The 7,146-nt window shown below is 38.9% G+C and overlaps 1 pseudogene; it reads left to right on the forward strand.

The window, feature by feature from the left end:
- The first annotated feature begins 1,840 nt into the window (after positions 1-1,840).
- Positions 1,841-1,939, forward strand: LOC138820157 (U6 spliceosomal RNA; annotated as a pseudogene).
- Positions 1,940-7,146: the final 5,207 nt, after the last annotated feature.

The following is a 7,146-nucleotide window of genomic DNA, read 5'->3' on the forward strand; positions in this document are numbered from 1 at the left end:
GAAGTTGTACTAAAGTACCAGTGTTTTGAAGCACAAACGATCTTCTCAATTAATGTTTTGCTGAATTACATTTAACCTCTAAGTCGTTTTCCTGACCATGGTAGATCAATCACGGATCTATCCTTCCAGGAACTATTTTTTGGGCCGACTAATGCTGGACTGAAATATTACGTTAGTCATTAGGGGAGGGGTATTAAAAATAATCTTGTGACACTTTCTGATCTTGTTCACTCATATGGGCTGGTCATCTGTAAATTCAGTTTGAAATATAGTAATTTCTCTCCATTTTGAGACTTCATCTTTCATTTTAAGTTGCCTTACATTACACAATTGCTTGCTGCTAATTCTTGTTTCTCAAGGAATTGGAGCCCTGAAATATAAGAAATGAGAAATTGAGATGGATTTTCAGTTACTGTCTGCTGGCATGTTGCATAAGCCTAGTTGAGAAGTCTTGCCCCTGTTATCTGATGATGCAGGTAACTAAGCCATAAGATATTAGGACCCATGGGTCTATAGAAGATTAGATATCGTATTAGGACAATTGGAGTATAATATGTAGGAATGCATCAGAAATATGTAGAAAAACAGTTTGGGACCAGTGAGTTAAAACAATAAACAGAGCATCAGAGTAAAATCTCTTATAGATTAGAGTAAAACAACATTGATTTTTAACAATGTGAATTCAGAAGACCATGAGCAATTAGAAGGTATCGCAAGTGTATACCGAAGACATTGCATTGATACTTTTTATATTCTAATATATATTCTAAACCTAATTATTTATATTCCAATTATATTTATGAATAAATAAATATCACTTTATTTGTCAAATTATCAATTGATTCTAGTAAGTTTCACTGTGTGAAATATAAAATCAGCACATATAAATATAAAATATATAACTATATATAATATAAAAAAATGGCACATGTTTTGCATTGTTCTGTTTTGGTTAGGGTATCAAAAGCAACTCTGATTTAAAGTATTTTTCCATTTTCTCTACCTCAGTGTTTGATAGAGTTAGACTTAAACCTTTACCTTTTGTAGATTTACAGACTGGAGGCAAGGGGAAACATTACCAATTTAAGGCCTAATAACAAGGAGAAACATATGGACTTCTCCTGGAGCTATGACAATATTTGGTGATAGAAAGGCAGTAGTCTAAGTTCCTGCCTGGTTGGAAGGTAGATAGGCCAGGACATTAGGTAATCATGCATATGAACAATTTTTTCACCTTCTTGGCTTTAGCTACTTTTGAAATGGTAGGTATGATAAACAATTATATTTTGATAAAAACCTTCCAATCTGAAAAGTTCTGTCTGAAATATTCATTTTTCTATGATCCCTTGGAACTAAGATTTATTTTGTTCAAGTAAGACAATTTACGCGATCAGGGTAAGATATTCTGGTTGGTCTGATCCTACATGGAAGAAGGGTAAAGTGTCATGTAGACGTTTGTGCCAATGAGACCGCATTTGGGAAAATTTCAGCTGCAGAAGTTTAGAAGTAGCTCTTAAGCAAGGCTTACTTTGAATCCGTTAGCTACACAGAGCAAACTCAGTTGAATAAATAAGTACTTGAAAAAGCCATCCCCTTTGGACCTAGCTAAAAATGCTTCAATGTATGATTAAACTAAAATGAAAAAGATTTAAAATAGTCATTGACAAAAAAATTACAAACTGAACAATATAATTATTTTCCATTATACACAGAATTTTAGGGAAATAAGATCAGTAGCATTGTTAGGAACAATAAGGTTTCCTTGTTACAAACAGGCACCCAAGGATATAATCCTGTATAAATATTGCATCATTAACTACCTAAATTTAGAGGACATTACATGCTTCAGCAGCACATGTACCCAAATTACACCAATACAGAGATTAACATGGCAATTGCAAAGGATGATATGAAAATCTGTGAATTATTCCAGATTTTTCATTCTTCAGACGCAAGAAATGAAAAACAATTATTAAAAAGTTGATTACAAAATTACAAGTGTAACAATATATGTAATTCATATAAATAAAAGTTTGACATCAGTGTATTAAATCTTCACCTTAGAAAGGCCTTTATATAGCATAATCATAATAAAACTTTAAAATTAGACAACATTGTCATTTTATTCCAAAGAAATATACTATAAGGACCTAGTAAAAAAGGAATCTTAAACTGTTTTGGTATGGAATGCAATCTGAAAGGACACATTTATTAATGAACCTATATATTATAAAACAATGTAGAATTCAAAGTCTTATATCTAGGAAAGAATAAAATAGATTATGGGCATTATACAAACAGAATACAGAATATTTTAAAGTATAATTTTTCACATAAGCACCAGAAATATCTTTAGTTTCTTTAGTACTCATTTCAACAGATAAATTAAAATTATTTCTGAATAAAAAAAGCAAAAACTCGAGGGGGTCCAAGACGGTGACGGGGAAGTAGGGGAATGCCACAGCTCTCCAAAACCAAAAAGATAGTTTGAGTTCCAACGTTTAATCTCCCCAAGAGACCGACAACAACAACAAAAATCAACATCCAGAGAAAAACAGAAATTGAATAGAAGAATTTCACAACAGAGAAACTTGAAGACGCCTCCCCCAATGTCTATTGGCCACAAAGCAGCGTGCCAAGCCATGGCCAGCCCAGCCTGGTGGGAGCTGCCGGTGGCCCAGAGACACAGGGAGTTGTCTGCAGATCACCCGCACCAAAGACCCCTGAGGTAACAGTGTCAGACTGGCTGATCTTGACGAATGAAGAATCCTCTGAGCAGGGAACTTACACAAAGATCCCACCCCTTCCCATCACTCTCCATTGGAGCAGAGAGGCTCCATCCCACCAAAGCCACTCAGCCCCATGGCAGGAACCTCAGAGATACATGAGATGCCCACAGAACACCAGAGCAGAACTGAAAGGAACTGGTGCTGATCCAGAGAGCGCAAACAGAGACAAACCCCAGCAATCAGTACCTGCACAGAGGCCCTCCCCACCCCTCGGGTGGAGGCCGGAGGCCCATCCCGTGGAGCGGACCCAAACAGTGTCAATGGAGGCACTGACAGAAAAGAAACACACAGAGCCACCACCTCTCAGCCTATCCCACAACCACCTCAATTGAACTGTGACTGCAATGGCAACCAACAACCTACATCACACAGAAACAACTAGCTCCAGGGTGATTACCCTGCAGGGGACAGTGTATTCCTCAAGGGAGACAATGTATTCCTCAAAAGCTTGTGGGAATCCCCAGAACCCCTACCCCAAAACCTGCACCACAGGACCCACTAAAACTAGAAACTTTTCAAGAGCTCCACCAGCCCATGGATCACACTCAGCTGGCCAGGCTAGAACAAGAGAGACCCTGGAAGGAAGCGTTAACGCCCAAGCCTTGAACAGCACCACTGGGTCAAGACACCCAACGGTGGAAGAAATTTGAACTGTGTACTCCAAGCTGCATAATCTAGGTGGGATACACAGCAGCACAGGTCCAACAGGTGTGCCCAGGCTGGGGTCTGGGACCAGGCCTGGGGATCTGGTGCCTGAGCAACATAACCAACTCCTCCCAACTGAAATCAGAAGCTGAGCATACGCCTCAGCAGAGGGGAGAAAAACAGGGAACTGCACTCCTGGTAATCATGCCTGTGACAGCAAAAGATGCAGGGGGTTCAGGACAAGAGAAGCTCAAACCCCACAAGAACCTGACCCATGTATTCTAGGCTAGGAATTGAACAACACAGGCCTGCAGCACCCGATAATAGTCAGGAGCTCAGGCTGGTAATGTGCTCAGCAGTACAGTGATTGCAAGAGGCCCTGGATCTGATTCCTCAGCAAAACATAAGCATAAAGGGCCAGATGTGGTGCTATGGGTCAAATGGTAGGGTTCCAGCCCTGAGCTGAAGAGCTGAGGGACAGCACCCAAGACCAGAGTTCAAGCCCACAAATAGCCAAAAATATAAAACAAAACAAAACATCAGGAGACCATAGCAGACTCCAGCATCTGGGAGAGTACATCCAGCACATCCGAACTTGCCAAGAACACCTGTAGGAATAAACAGGAGCAGTCTAGGCTGCTCATCCCATGTAAAGGCGGGAACTGCCAGTGATCTACAGCAGAGAGCTGAGAATCCTGTGTGGATCAGACCAGCAGCTGGAGGTCGGCCACCAACAGAACCGAGATCAGGTACAGACTCTCTCTACCAGCACAGAAACAGTAACCAAGCAAAGACAGACACCTATTGACCAAAACAAAATTTCAGATTAGTCTGCAATAATCCCTGAATAACCATGAGAAAATCACAGAGAAATATTACAAGGTTTATCAACAGCTAGGATAGCAAGCTATCTCTAAAAGCCAGCAGCAACCCAGGGGAGAGCCCCACTGGGAGCAAAGCAGGAATGGAAGACAAACACTACATCCAAGACATGCTGGAGGCAATGACTCAAGAAATAAAGTGAGAAATAGACCAGAATTTGAAAGAACACCAGGTCGAAATACCAAAAGAGGTGCAGGACATCAAACAGGACATGCATGCAAAAATAGAGGTAGCACACACCTCACTAAGCTATGAGATAAGTGACAAAATAGAGGCAGTGCACACCTTATTAAGAGGTGAGATTAGTATTTTGAAAACCAACATTGAATCCATTGAAATCAACAATGAGTCCATTTCCTCCATGCAAACCACAATGGAAGCCACAGTTAACAGAGTGAACAAAATGGAATACAGAAGACACAGTACATCAACTGGAACAAAAAAATGACAGATATGGAAAAATCACTTAAATTATACCAAAGGGAAATTCAAGGGCAAGCAGATAGTGCCACGAAATTCAACCTTCATATAAGAAGGTGAGGAATATCAAAGCAAGGGAATGCAACAACTATTCCACAAGATAATCGGTGAAAATTTTCCCCATCTCAAAAAAGAACATCTTACCCACATAACAGAAGCATATAGAACACCTAACATGCAGGATCCCAGGAGAAACACTTCTAGACATATTATAGAATAAATGATAGATCTGAATGATAAGGAAACAATCTTGCATGCAGCAAAATTGAAGAAGGAGCTATACTACTATAGGAAAAATATTAGAATCACTACAGATCTTTCCACACAAACACTGAATGCAAGAAAGGTCTGGGAAAGTACCCATGAGCCCTGAGAGCCAATAACTGCCAACCCAGACTGATATACTCAGAAAAGTTAGCATTCACATTCGATGGAGAACTGAAAATTTTTAATAGCAAAGAAAAACTAAATTAATACATAAACATTAAGCCAGCATTACAAAGACTACTAAGAGGTGGAACACAACCTGAGAAAAGCAACCAGGAACAGGGACCTGCACCCAGACAGGCATTAATAGAAGTCTATCTGAGCAAGGGCAGAGGAAAGGAAAGAAGAAAAACAGTGACTATAATGCATCTCTCTATACTATCTCTTAAGATTAACGGGCTTTCTTCACCAACCAAAAGAAAAAGAACTGCAGTTTGGATCCTAAAACATGACCCATCCATCTGTTGCCTTCAGGAGACCCACCTCTAAGCCAAACATGCAAACAAATTCAGAGTGAAGGGCTGGAAAAGGATCTACCAATCAAATGCCCCTAGTAAGAAAGCAGGCGTAGCAATCCTTATATCTGACAAAATAAACTTGTCATTAAAATCATTACAATGTCAAACCATCCCTGCATCTCTGGGATGAAGCCTAACTGCTCATAGTGTATGATTTTTTTAATGTGTTTCTGGATTCTTTTAGCTAGAATCTTGTTAAGGATCTTTGCACCTGTGTTCATCAAGGAAATTGGCCTGTAATTCTCCTTTTTGGTTGGGTCTTTGCCTGGTTTGGGGATGAGTATGATATTGGCTTCGTAGAATGAGTTTGGGTTAGCTCCCTCCTTCTCTGTTTCTCTGAAGAGCTTGAGGAGTGTGGGTATTAGTTCTTCTTTAAAGGTCTTATAGAATTCTGCTATGAATCCATCTGGTCCTGGGCTTTTTTGGTTGGAAGATTTTGATAGCATCCTGTATCTCATAGGATATTGGCTTATTCAATAGGTTTCTTCTTTGCTCAGTTTGGACAACTTGGATTTCTCTGAAAATGCATTAATATCTGCCAGGTTTTCTTCCTTTAGAGATTAATTTTTGAAAATAGTCCATTAGGATTATTTGGATATCTTGGGTACGTGTTATGATTTTTCCCGTGGCATCCCTAATCTTGTTAAAATGGATTTCCTCTCTTCCTTTTTTAATTATTCTTGCAAACAGTCCATCAATTTTGTTTATTTTTTCAAAGAACCAGCTTTTTGTTTGGTTAATTTTTGCTGTAATTTTTTTTTATTTTCTAATTGGTTAATCTCTGCTCTTAATTTGGTTATCTGGCTCCGTCTAGTAACTTTAGGTTCCATTTTTTTAATGTATTTCTAGCTGTTTTAATTGCAACATGAGATTATTTACTTGGTCTGTCTCCATTTTCTTGATGTGGGCAAGGAGGGCAATAAATTTGCCCCTCAGGACTGCTTTTGCTGTGTCCCACAAGTTTCTTTGTGAGTTTTTTTTCATTTTCATTGAGTTATAGGAAATGTATTTCTTCTCTGATCTCTTCCATTACCCAGGCATTGCTAAGGAGTGTGCTGTTCAATTTGCATGTATTAGAGAAATTTCTGTGGTATGCTTTGTTACTGAGAACTGGCTTGATTCCACTATGGTCAGATAGGATACAGGGGATTATGTTATCCATTTGTATTTGCTTAAGTTTCTTGCATGAACTATGATATGGTCTATTTTGGAGAAAGTTCCATGAGCTGCTGAGAAGAATGTGTACTGTGTTGTTTTATGGTGAAATACTTGGTATATGTCAGTTAATTCCACTGGATGTATGGCCTCACTTAATTTGGTAGCTTCTTTGCCTGTCCTTTGGTGAGAGCGGTGTGTTGAAGTCTCCTAGTATTATCATATTGGGACCTATTTTATTCTGTAAGTCAATAAATGTAATCCAACACATCAACAGAGCCAAGGTCAATAATCACATGATTTTCGCCACAGATGCAGAAAAGGCCTTTGATAAAATTCAACATTCATTCATGCTAAAGGCTCTGGAGAAAACAGAAATAGAAGGATCATTAAAACAATAAAACCATTTG

This window comes from Dipodomys merriami, unplaced genomic scaffold (assembly GCF_024711535.1).
Source record: "Dipodomys merriami isolate MVZ:Mamm:240054 unplaced genomic scaffold, mDipMer1.0.p SCAF_840, whole genome shotgun sequence".
NCBI lineage: Eukaryota > Metazoa > Chordata > Mammalia > Rodentia > Heteromyidae > Dipodomys > Dipodomys merriami.